General features: G+C 40.9%; 1 protein-coding gene across 4 annotated transcripts in view; it reads left to right on the top strand.

Annotated features, from left to right (window-relative positions):
- sema6cb (semaphorin 6Cb) overlaps nt 1-13,948 on the top strand; it is a 153,400-nt gene that overhangs the window by 67,824 nt on the left and 71,628 nt on the right. The gene's annotated exons all lie outside the window — the stretch shown is intronic.

The raw sequence follows: 13,948 nt of genomic DNA on the forward strand, positions 1-13,948 counted from the left end.
AGAATTGTTGTCTATTTTTTTTTCCAGTTTATTCAGATAACAGATTAACATTCTTTTCTACCCCATCACTTCTCTGCATGACCCTAGTTTTAGCACCTGTCTTTTCAGCTACAAATAAGGAAAGCTGTCTCTAAATCAGTAACACACTGAGAATGCAGCTGTCTCTGTTTCCTCCTTTTTATTTTAAAATTAAATTGTGGATTTTTTTTAATTTTTATTTTTTTAGTTTGTTTTTGCCTTTTCCTAAAAACTCATATGGTTAGAAGATGTGACATACGTGCTGGCCCACATTTTAGCCCAGGGTGTTGCAATGTGGTTTGTACTGGAGTCACCAGGATGCCCCCCGTGTATATTTCTTTGTCTTTGCCCTCTGATAAACTTCAGTTGACCTCTCTCACTGCATGTCTCGAGGGCTTGAGTCTTTGTCAGTGCCCTAATTTTCTCCTCCTTACCCTTTTTCCCATCTTCATTCCTGACTTGCGCTCTTGTTCAGTGTTAAATGAACGCATGGCCACACTTGGATGTGCTGTGACAAATTGGCACACAGGAGGCAGATGGTGATGGGGAGGAGACTGGTTGTCATGCCATTTGCTGTAACGACATGAATTGATCTCCGTGCCACAGAGCAGCCAAACACGCTTCACTTGTGTAATCCTGACTTTGGTTAGCGCATACGTGCATGCACACACACGTATGCCTACACACACACCCCAACAAACTCTGTTCCACATGCCACACTACACCAGCCTTCCGTCCCCATTAGTATCAATGATGTGTGCAGTGGAGGCGCTCGCTAACTGTCATAGGCTTTTTGCTTGGGTCCGCTCAGAGAGGCAAAGGGATGCTCAGGGATTTTGACAGAGAGACAGAGCTCAGACTAATGGTAGGCCGGTGAGAGTCGGGGAGCCCTAAAAAAGAGCCTACGATAGGCATAGCTTTGCCGGTGTACTGTACGTGTCAGCCAGCTGTTCTATTTACAGAGCTGCTGTCTTAACAATGTTTGCCCATGAGGCTTTGGTGCAACTCGTCTAGAATCCCCATGGGTGTTTTTTATTGCAACATGACTTCTGGTAAAATTATAGTTTTCCTGACAGGACTGGCATTGCTCATTAGGCCTTCCAAGGGATATTAAATTTGTTCCCCAATTGGGTTTTCTTTGTAGCTGCATTAAAATATACTCATCTTAGCTTAAATTATGTGTGGATACACAAGAGACTATGTGTTACGAATCGGTGTAAAATTAAAAAATGAAGCAAGCTTTACTTTATAATGTTGGCACTCTTGACACTTGAGCAAAAAGGTAAAGGGTCAAGGACAGGTTAACAGTTAAACTACTAAAATTCCTGCTGTAGTATCTTACAAATAGTTGTCAGTTTAACACAAAAACAAGCGGGCGTAGATACCATCAGACAGGAAGTCTTAACTTAGTGTAAGACTGATGAAATGCCCAACGAACCAGTGTTTGATAGGGAAACTGCAGAGAACTGAGAAAGGTTAATGGGTTGTGGTCTGTAAAAATCACAACAAGTACTGAATTCACGTACACGCCAAAACACTGTAAAGGCCAGCTCAATGACAGGATTTCCTGAAGCAGCGGTTCAGAAAATCAAATTTACTGATGAACTTTTCTACCCCTACCTGATCGATACAGTCTTCAATACACGGTAGAGGGTAGGAGTACGAGTCTGTACAAAGTCTTGGCATGTTGTCAGACTTGGACAAACATAGCAATGCCCAACTAGAACTGGAACGTCAAGATATTTTCGTCGGACAAGATAAACCCAGTAAAAACATGTGATTGGATTTTAAGTCTTTACATCTATGTTCTGTTCACTCAGCTGACTCTTATATGGCTTCAGTAGAGTTACATGACAAAGCTGCTTAGAAGCAGTATGATCAGATAATTCTGATTTGAAACCATCCTCCAAAACTGCGCACAGGCCAGCAAACGTCATCTATAATAGGGAACTTAGAATTGGCAACGAGCTAACAACTGATCTCCAGGGAGAAAAACGCCTCTCTCGCTCTCTCCACACGCTGATCATAAAAGCTCCTAATTCTTCTCTGGGTGGATACCAAACTCTCCCTCGTCGGCTTCTATTCATCCTGGAACAACAAGGCAAACCCTCCTCCCAATCACGCTTAAATTGTGCATAGTATGCGCGCAAGGCAGACTTCACTATGTGGTTAGGCTTACTTGAGCCTTGGCATGTGTCACATGGCTTTATGTAGGCTGTGACATTTCAATCGTCGCCAAAAAGCGTATGTGAGGATGCACTCATGGACACCTGCATGACCTAACTGATCATGAGAAAAGTGGAAAACCACGTCATGGAATTCTAGACCGAACTGACCCTCAATCCCCTAGTTCCCCTGGCGACAGTCTGCCTGATGTGAGTAAACCTTCTGCTGATTTGCAGAAAACATTTTTGAGTATGTATTAATGTCCGTTGGGTGCCTCAATAAAAACACCCCAGTGCTAGTACATTAAAAACCACCATGCAAATATCAGTCAGTTGTAATTGATCTGATTTAAAGTTCTTAGCCATGATTGCCACTGTTAGAATATAAACATGTGTCTTTCGTAAGGGAAAGCAATCTGCTAGTCACATTTGGCTCTAAATTGAGTTAACCGTTAAAAGTACAGGTTTTCCAAATGAAAGGGGATCGTTAATGGATCCGATTTTCTTTTCATTAAAAGCCTGCATTCAGTATGTGGGCGAGAGGATGGGATAATTGCTGGCTTTAGCGCTCCTCACTTGGAACGTGACAGGATAACTTTCCCACGGTTGTTTAATATTCAGTGAACTCGCGAGCCCTAAGCAGGGAATATCGATCAACACATGTAATGTATTCCTTGCATCCCTAACAGGCATCTGTAGAGCAAAGATCTCAAATGGCAGAGTCTCCTTTCATGATTTTCCTCAAGCAGTGAATTATTCTTTTTACAGATCACTATTTAATCTGGTATTCAAAGACTTCAAAGCAACTTTTTGCTGACTTTTATATTTATCAATGGCTAATTAACCTCACATGGGAAAGCAGAAATGATGCAATTTCTTGGGGCTAGCTTAACTAGCCAGCTTAGCAAAAAAAAAAAAAAAGAAAAGAAAGAAAAGTGCAAACCTCACACAGCATGCAGTGTTTTATGAGATGTCCACACGCTATTAGACACTCAGAGTTGCTGGACAGGAGCCAGTTTGTCAGTTTGTTACAAGAACGCATACAAATGCATTTGTGCGTCTGTGCTTAAGCACAGCCGGCAAGCTGTGAGGAGGAAAACAACTCTCTGTTTGTGATAACAGCTCTTTCAATGTCAGAACAAACAGTCTGCTGGCCTCACTCCCCATAACTAGGACTCGTGTTCACATTGGCCATATTCACACTGAAACAAAAAGCTTCCAGAATATAGAGTGCAAAAACAAACCTGCAGCTAAGTTTAAATAAATCATCTCCCTGTAATGGGAAAGAAGTAGAAGCGTAACGGCTTCTACAATGTCAGCAAACATGGCTGCAGCCCTGCCGTACACCACTCAGGCTTAACATCTGTGTCAAGAACAAAATTCAAGTGATGTGGATGTGCGCTTTACTCCACTCCCAGTTCTCACATCTCTAAGTCATTTTATCCTTCTGCTCAGGTTGGAAACATTAAGTGAATTTGGATAATGAAGGTTTTGGATTGCATTGAGGTGAAAGTCAGGAAGCCCTCCAAAGTTTGACTCAAGGCTGTTTATAATTACAATTTAAATGAGCAAAGGGTCAACAGTTTGCTAATATTTTTTGTCTTAAACAACAAGTAAAGGTCATAAAATAGTGACTCTTATTTTAGAGTTGGTCTAGATTTAAGCATAATTTATGGTAATGCTCTATGCTATTGAATAATGTTTACTTTGAGGGCAAAGCCTAGATTAATTCAATTATAATAAGGTTCATATATTTGCCCTTTGAAGTTCTGTCACTTTCACCCTTCAGATAACTCCTGTGCACATTAAAATTGATCTGTTTGGACAGTTGGCTGGAATCCAAAAGAGCTGCTTGAGATGGAATAGGATCTCAGATTTTTAGCTTTCGGCTGTTTGCACTTGTTAGCTTGACACTGTCTCGCCAAGTTGAAATAGTAATTTGTTTTTTTGGTTCTTTTTTTTTTTTTTTTTTTTTTTTTTTTTTTTTTTTTTTCTACTTTTTTGTCTTTGTTTGTGCCAAAATCAGTGCTCTAGGAAATCCTTCTTGTAACACATCAATTTTGGGTTCTATGGTTATTATTCTAGGGTTGCTATAGGTTATTTGTCACATAAGCCCTGTTTTAATTCAGGAAATCCTTGAATATACAGGCTACAGGTTTTAGTTTCTCATTACATTTTTTTGTGTCAGGTTTGTCTGCAACAGGGTATATAGTGTGTGCAAGCAAAACAAGGGTTCGGGTTGGCGATTACGGACTTCAGAGTTTGAGTAGTCTAGCTACGGTCTTTCTCAAAACACAGAGAATTGTGCTGTGGACAGTATTAAGGTCTCAGCCAGTGCAAGTAGATCAGAAAACCACAGAACTGCAATAGATGTAGCATCTCAGACCTGCCTTCAGCCAACAGACTTGAAAGAGAGACTGAAGCAAGCCTCAAAGCCTGTTTTTAATGACAGAATGTGCTCTGTTATTGAGAAGACTGATTAAAAGCCTTTTGTGTCACAGTCTGGGCGGCAGTAGCATATGGCCGGAGGGCTTAAGCATAGAAAAAAGAGATCTGTAGTACCAAATCCCTGGGACAGAAGCAAGGAAGTAAAGTCATGGAGATTAAAGTGAATCTTCCTCATTCCTCTGCTGCAGAAAGTCCTCATTTGTGTATAGGCTTTTAGCTGTCGATTGGGGTGCAACACATAGCACTGCACTGCAATCAAAAAATGACTGAACATGTTAAATTGGAATTTAAAGGTATGCTAGATGACTTCAGGTTAGAATTTAATAATTTCAGAATGCCCTTTGGTGAAGCAGGCATGTTTCTTTCTTGTATACCTTCAAGCCCTGCAGCCTATGGCCCTCAACTGACCCCTGGTCCAAGTTTAAGCTTTAGGGAATTTTGTATTACAACTCTCAGGTTGGCTAATGGATCCTTTTAGGGAAAGTAAATATGGACCTCTTTTGCAATTTCTTTAAAGACGTTTTTGTTTGCAAACCTCTGCCTGGCCTCCATCCAGTGTCCAAAGTTTGGAAATTCAGTGTATAAAGAAAAACTCTGTTTTCACATTGTAGAGAGTGTTTATAGGTTTGGGTCCATACTGTGAATCTATGTCAAAGACTTATAAACAAACATAAAAAGACAAATGACAACTGTTCTTCCTCATATACACATAAGAGTTCATCAAGAGTGCTTGCATTTGCTCTCAGGCTTTTGTTTTATACTTTCAAGTCACTTTCAGGGAATTGTTGCACTGTTTCAGGGAACGGTTGGACTTTGGATGGACTTTGCTCTAATTACATGCAAATCATGAAAATGCATTTATAACACTTGTGTTTGTTAATATGTCACAGCTTAAAAATGTACAAACTTTTAAATCAAAGGAACTGTAAAAATTATGAAGTTAAAAGCACCAAAGATTCAGAAATAATGCAGATATATTCCTCTAGTGATAACCTGCGAACACTTTCACTGTCCCTCTGGAGGTGTGGAGGTTTGCGTTTAAATTAGCTCATGCATATTTTTGAGAAACTTTATAGTTATCTCAGTGATTTTCTCCTAGACTCGAAATAGTCTACCTGTCTCTTTATTTACCTTTAATTTTTTTTTCATTTTGACTTGCCTGAATGTTTGAATCAGAGTTCAAAATTTTCTCTGCTTTCATCTTAGTTTACCCCTCTGAGATCTGAACAGTCTCATTGTTGTTCTTCTTTTTGAGGCAAGCAATGATGTCAGTTACTGAAAGAGGATCAGATTTTATAGCTCTCATACTGCTTCCTCAGTACCCAGCACATATTCTTCAATTGAAGAACAACATGGCACTCGCTCCGCAGAGGCTCGTACATAATGAAAAATATGCAGCAGTTGAGCATCAAGGTCATTGTCGAATAGGATTTCTCAAGAGGGCTGAAAAGTCATCTACAGAGTGAGCAAATAAGGCCAGGTGGCTGATGAACTCCAGGAATAGTTTGACAAACCCTATCGCCAGTGACAAATTAAAGTGTCAGCGGCCGGCCTGTGTGGCATCACATTACCTGTGTTATTCTGTGATAAGTCTCATTGCCGAGCCAGCAGCACATGGTCGTCTGGAAAACAGCCTGAGACAGCTATGAAGACAGAGGTACAGTAACAGGAGACCTGGGCAGATGCTTGTCGCTGAGTATTGATTGGACCAGACGTCCAGACGACTTTAACAGCCACTGACGCAGGCTGTCGAGCTAGAGTGGAAGCTACCTCTTCTCAGCTCCCACGTCAAACTGAAAAGAAACTTGAATAAAATGTGCAATTATGTATTGTTACATAGCATCAGCTAATATGCTAATGTTTCCTGGGGACATATAGCCTATTTACACATTCATATTCAAAGGTACTGAGCAGCCATTATGTTAGTTTGCGACACAGGCAGCTTTTACGATACATTTTCATGTAATACTATTGCACATACTGTGTTTTCTAGATAATAGCTAACTGCTATCATTATACCAAAGAAGCTGGAAGAGTTATTATCCTATGGGTACCACTTAAGGTTTTTGGAAGTAACATTCACGATTACTCATAGGAAAAGTAGTTTATCATACACCGTGGTCTTTAAACACAGTTTAAGGTTTAACGAGTCAGCTGTTGTTACACTTGCTGCTGTAATAAGTTAACACGTAGCCTCAGATTTTGAGATGTTTGTGATTGGACTGATCCTGTGTCTTCATTTATGTTATAGGAGAATTGTGAGTAGGGCTGAGAATGTTCCCAGGGATGTTAGTGGTGGGATTGCATGGAAAATGTAAGACTGATGCAAATGTTGACATGGTACCTCAAACTACATTGATTTAAATTCTAATGTCTTGTTCTTTATCTCTGAAATGATATGGAGAGTCATCACACCACTTATCCCTATGGACCATGCCAGTGATTTTCTCTTTAGTCTTCATAAAACACCAGAAATGGTGAATGTAGCGTGCCTACTCTAAATCTAGTTCAAAAAAATTAAACGTGGAACATAGAAAATATTTTAAATCGCAAGCTTCTATTTCTGCTGTTTCTTTGCTGACTTGCATTATGAGACTTTGTAAAATCACAAGACATGAAAAGAAATTTGTATCACCTTTAAAATAGTATTAAGGTGACACAAAATATATTCACCAAACACCAATTTGTTATTTAAATAGAAACCACAGTGGGAAGTGATAATTAAGAACATGAATTATGACTATTGAGACTTCCAAGTCATACAATCAGCATGCCTGTCTGTTGTGTGAGGACACAGGACCTTTGACTATGGCTATCAAAAGGTGTCATACATCACCTAAAATGCCTCTACGCATACAAGAATTCCTCTCGAAGTACACACTTTCTTTTGCTCTCATATACAGACACCTTCAGCCTCATGTCAGGGCAGCTGCAAGAGTAATGGCCCAAGGTCTCCTCCTGAACACAGACTAATGAGAATCTCAAATACGACAAGCAGAGTGCATTTATCACGCACTCACACTTAATGACACCACCACCCAGGCTCAACTGCATGCTCATGCCAGTATCTAGCTCCCTTATAGATGGCCCCGTTTGTCCCTCTGCTTTTCTATTATTGTAGCTGCCTGGTCAAGCCTAGTGGAAGGATGGAGGGGGCGGGGGGGAGCAGAATCAGACTCTGTGTTTGCAGGTAAAAGAAGACCTTCTTTGTGTGTCTCTCTCTCTTTTAATTTATGTGTTCCTGTCTTTTTTTTGTTCAATACACCACCCTCCCAGTGTGAATTGGTCTATTCTCAACTTCTTTTATTCTCTTTGTGTCTGTTTTTTCTCTTGTCTCTAAAAACTGAAAAATGCAGATGAGTGGAACTCTTCAGCTGAGGAATGGTGAGGGAGTTGACAGATGAATGCTACATGCACTACTTTGATCTACCTCAATGAAATGGTGTTGTTTTATTTGTGGGGTGACATGGAGCTTTGTACGAGGACTCTTGACTTGAAAAGCTTTAGAGATCTGCCTGTCAAGGTAACACTGATTTTCACACAATTAGACACCAGGCAGCAGATATTAAGAGGCATAGTTTCTATGTGTGTTCAGTAATTCAGTTAAGCTCATCATTTTAGGAAAAAAATCTCATTTAAATAATGATTAATGCTCACTTCAGGAGTTAATCATGTCAAGGTAGTGAAAATGTCATCATAAATACAATGCCCAATGCATTGATCTTTATGTTGGGAAGAATGATGATTGGAACTGTAATTAGTTGACTTCCATGGGAGCCCCATTGCCTCTAATGACTGTTGGGTATTTAGACAGAGATAAGGACTTATCCTCCTTAAGTGCTGGAAGGCTACATTATCTATACTGAGATCCAAGCCAAGCTTTAACACAACTCAGACACATGCAGGAATGCAAGCAGCCAACAGTCCCATTCAGGAGTGCAACAAAGATGGTCTGTAGGAGAGCCGACAATAGTGATGTACTGTATGCCTCCAATGGACCTGAAAATGACTTGGATCACTTGAGGTGCAAGTAGTTCTGATCATTTGTCACCAGGTTTTTTGCAGAAGACTAATCAGCTAAGCAGAAAGGTTGCTTTCTAAATATGATAAATAACTAGTACAAGCCCTATTTGTCTGAGCAATGCCAAGTTATGTGATAACTTCATCTTGTTTTCAGGTTATGTAGCATCTGTGAGTTAGAGGAATCATAAAAAATGTCAGCTTACTCAACATGTATGTATGCAGCCAATCTAGCCATGCAGAAACGTTCGTGTATTCTATCAGAAGTGATGAATCTTTTGGCCTCCACTGTTTTCATTAAAAGAAACACTGGGGGAGTGTCTTAGTCATTAACATGAGTGTTACTTTGTTTTTGTGTATCCATCTGAGACTACCTAAGCTGCAAGGGGACATTAGATGGATGTTATTTTTAAAACTGCTGTAGCTTTTAAGGGTTTAATTGTGGTAAAACCCATTTAACCCAGCAAAGCAGTAAAGATGAGATTCTCTGTTTCTACTAAAAAGAGGTCAAGAATTGCAATCTGTTACTTTGCAGTAGTTCCTCATTTCTTAAATCTTGGAAATTTTCCATCACTTATGTTGTGTTGTTTTGACTCTTGTAGCTCATGCTCAAAGTACTTAATTAATCCCAATGGAAATTTTTAGGGAATCATCCAACAAGTGATTGAGCCCAAAGCTGGTTAGTTGTATATTGCAGTGTCGAGGGTCGTTCTACATTTGCGTCATTTGGCTACTGTAAGTAATCATTAAAGTAATTTAGGCCTGTTAGTAATTTGGTGTTGTAGCAGGACCTGCTAACCTGAAACTGAGTGGTGGAATTGATTGAGTTTCTGATTCCAGATCAGTGATCTGTGCGATACTGCCGTCTCCCCCTCTGCCAGCTCCTCCTCCTCCTCATTGAGATTTCTGTCTTTTTACTGTCACTATTCATGTCCCATTTCCATGTTTGATGTCCCAGCTCCTGCTAACTTCCTCTCTTGTTCCATGTCACACTGGAGCCTTTGATGAGGTGAAAGGAGCCACACTGCTACTTGGTGTATGCTAGCCCGCGGCCATTGACTTGGGCAAGATGGAGTTTTTACAGCCATAAAATGAGATAAACTGAGCCTGAAAGCTTCTGGGTCTTTCAGTATGTGTTAAGATGATATCGTCAGTGTGAGACGGTGGTAATAAAAGTGAGGTCAGCTGCCACCGTGGGCTACTGCCCTGATAGGTAGCACTGTCATGATAAGACTGCTGTCTCTTTTCATCTCTCCCTTTTCTCCTAGTATGAGATGAAGCTGACACATGGATGTTGGGGTTGAGTGGAAAAGGCATCTAATAATTGGATGCATGCTTGCGTACGGAGAATGTTTGTCCCAAAGACAATGATGAAGTATTTAATCTTCCCAGGAACAGTGAGCCACACAGGCATGATGATGCCATTATCTCCGTGCAGCACTCTCGCTAAGAAGCCTTACTCTTAGCCTTGATTTATATTTCCCTTCATCAGCATCGACCAGTCAGATTGCAAAAATCATTCATTTATAAAAGCAGGGCTTGCTGCTTTTGTTCTTCCTTAACCAAAATTCACAAAATGTACTTTTGTCACACATTCCCTTGCTAGCTTCCCCCCCATTCCTTGTAATCTTGTTGGGATAATGTGATGGCGATGGATCTTCTCGGTGACGGTTGTGTGATTGCCTCCGCTAACAAGGGATAAAGGCAGCGGAAGAATCTTCACAGCTATTTATCTTCCTTTGATCAATTCTCAACTACTCTGCCTTGCTCTGTTTCATCTTTTGACTATAAATATCAGCTTTGGCACAGCTGAAATTGTGACCTCTTCTTTTGTCAAGACTAAGAGAAATGGTCAGGCGCTCCCCTCATTGCATGATAGTGAAATAAAAACATTTCCACACAGGGTGAAAACACCATTGATTGGTTGCGGAAGACAAGTAACAGATACCTTATGCCTCTCAGCTTTCCCGGCGACCCCTCATTTGAGTGACCCGAACCCGAACTTTAGAAAGATCCCCCTCGAAACTCACTTTTTAGGAGGGAACAAAAGTTGTGGTAGATTGATAATTCATGCAGGATGTCTTTCAAAATAGGAAGTGTGAAGAGTTTGAAATGCAAACGGTGCAGCAAACTAATTGGTACTACAGGGAAGATGGAGATCAAAGAACCTCTGTGTTAATAGAGAACTCGCACTCTCTTTTCGTCCGCTGCCGAGTTAATGGACACAAAGCCACTGTGAAGTCCTCTACAGTGGTGGTCCTCGGTTGAAGCATCCTTAGCAACAGCAAGCAAAAAAGAGATTGCCCATCTTCTGACTCATTTTATCAGTGGTGCAGGTTTTAGCACTGATTGAGTCTTGTCAAATCATGAAAATGCAAGTAAAACCTTTGAAGTATTGATTGCCTAGGTCTTTTTCATGTCTTTGCATTTGTTGTGAGAAAGCCATGAGTATGAGGATTTTTATGTACACTTGTACCTCATGGGGGTCTTTTTTAAATTCAAGCTTCCTTATATAAACCTCACCGCTCTGCTTATTTATCTGATGATAGAGCAGATTTTTCCTACACTGTTGTCTGATTAAAAGCCCACGCCCACTCTACAGTCACTGTTGGCTTTTTATTTTAGCAATAAAGCAGTTGAGTATACAATAGGATCATAAGCAAGATAAGCTTCTAACCCATTATTTGTATTGCTGTTTGCACAACAAAAAGTCTCATTCTTGTTGTGATTTCGGCCAGCTTGGCATACTTCTGCTTATGCATGAGGTTTTGCTTTTGTTTCCTAGGATTACTGTTTTGTTTTTTTTTTGACTGCCTACTGCAGTGACAGCTGAATCACAGCCTGCCAAGTCACCACTCTAGAAAACTGTATACACAGTCTTCTCAACGTATTGCTTGGTGTAAATGGTGCAACTTAGGATATAAAATAAAAAAGTAGATATAAATAGATGAATAAATGACAAATAAATGTGTAGGCACACCCACATGGCTGCAGGCAAACCTCTTAGCTCTTTGCACTCCTCTTCCCATGAGTTTGTTTATTCACCTTAGGGGATGTATAAACATCACCAAAGCTTTTAACCACCTGGCTTGCTTTGACTGAGAGCACAGGCAGTGGCGTCTTAGCTTTAGTTCTGGTCTGAATGCCCATCACCTGGCAACAACAAACCTTTTTAATGGCTGACATCATTCTCACCACATTTTATTGAAGCATTTTATTAGCTTATTTTGATCCCGTCTGGATTGTTGGCTGCTTCCCTGGATAACCTGTGCATCTCTTATGCCCTTGCGAGAGGTCAGCAGTTTTGTGCAAATCGTGACAGATGCAGGCACCGTGATGGTGTGTAAAGTGCACTGTGACAGGAGATTATATCTGCTCTTTCCTCCTTTATATCAGCACTTTCATCATTGCTTTAGTACCAGAGCAGACAACAATGTACAGCATCTGAACAGAGGTGTTGTATTTCCATAATGTCCATGCAGTTGAATCAGTTTACAGGGAGAACACCTGATTTAACATTTAGGATGGTATCAATTAAAATTGGTTTGTCCTTTATAATGTATTTAAGTCAGCCCCCTCGCCCCTAAAACAAGCAACCAAACAAACGCAAATTAAATAAATTTCCCACAGTGCAATACGGAAATAAATTTACCAACAGTTCAGTGATTCCTTTTTGTAGTTATAATTGGGATCCTCAAACACATAGTCAAGGGAAAGTCCTCTGTTCGATTTGTTTGCCGACTTCACCTGTGAGGTCAGACTGGGGTTCCTGAAATAGAAAGTTAAAATTGGAAACACAAAGTAGAGAAAACAACAACAATCGTCCCACTTTTCCCCCTTTGCTCTGCATTTCTCATCAGTGGCCTCTGGGGGTATCCAATTATGACGCCCTTGAGGGAATGACAGTGCTTGGATTTCTGTCAATACAGGGTTCAGGTAGTGTTTCTCAATAACATTGTGAATTATTGATGACTGAGAGATTGGAAGGAGAACGGGGTAGTTAACATTCACTTTTATATATGAAGAGGAGAAAGAGATGAGGGAGCTAGGTTAGCACAGATGCTGCCCAGCATATTTTAAGCTGATCTATTTGATTAGAAGACCCCAAGGTAAGTCTCGATTTAAATGCCATAAGGACTCCGGAAGATTGAAGGTGGATCCTGACTGACAGGGAGCACAGAATGTTAGTGGAATTATAGGCCTCCCTGAAGATGAATGTAAATAATTAACAGGAGGGAGACGATTGAAGAGGATTTCACTGGTGCAAGCCTTATCCTTCTTCCACTGATAGCCCTTTGGGTTTTTTTTTCGCCCATTGCAAATAGACATGAAGACGATGGATGTTGCCTGCAGCGGTTTTGCAGATCGATCAGAGAACCGTCTCACTGTCTGAGTCCTGCATAGATCCCCCTGTGTGAAGTCTGGCCAACTTGATGTCTGTAGAAAGAAGTCCTGAGAGCAGGCCTGACTGCAGGCAGGGCTACTTTTCTCCAAGAGTGATGCCCAAAGCAATTGGTGTTAGCCAGCATCATCTATCCATTCCTATTGAATCCATGCTGCTCAGTAAGATGCCAATATCCTCATTTTTGCTCGAACAACTGACAGTGTACATTATTTATTGCGGAAACAGTTTCCAGACGTTTGTTTTCTCTCTCCATCAGCGGGGTTGTGCTTTGATATCAGCTCTCTCAAGATCTACCATCTAAGCTTAAGTACAAACCACACTCTGGTCCGTGGGGATTCTGTGATGAGAAGAGAATGGAGATTTCTGACATGGGGTGACAATCGATGGCCTGTGCAACAGGACAACCCATCACTTGTCTGAACTCTGCGGGCACTGAGGTTAAAGCAGCACTTTCCTGGGAGCATGCTGAGTGGCATTGATGGCGAGGAGGGTCCCAACCTCCCCTGACAGACATGTCTCATCCCGGATGCCATCTTGCCCTCTCTTTTCCATGGCACAATGCAGACACTGTGAGAATAAGACTACATTATACTGACACCAGGCAGTTGACATACTAATCCAAGAACTAAAGGACTACAGGGACCATTGATTTTCTATTCTCGGTAAAATGCAAGAAGCCAGCCATCACTCCTCTTCGACCTGTGATGCTAATGGACTTTTTAAAATGTTGCCACAGTGATCCCCTAGAGCCGTTCTGTTTTTGCCACTGCAGGACCTTTTGAAAAGCACCAAAATCCCAGTTCCTTTATCTGACATGTTTGTATTCAGCACCCCATCTTCGATGTCTCTGCTGTGTCAAGTGTTTGTACATAGCATCTGCCTGGCCAGCGAC

This window comes from Mchenga conophoros, linkage group LG11, assembly GCF_057382185.1.
Source record: "Mchenga conophoros isolate Kocher_MC1m ecotype Shallow Benthic linkage group LG11, M_conophoros_male_GT1.1, whole genome shotgun sequence".
Lineage (NCBI taxonomy): Eukaryota > Metazoa > Chordata > Actinopteri > Cichliformes > Cichlidae > Mchenga > Mchenga conophoros.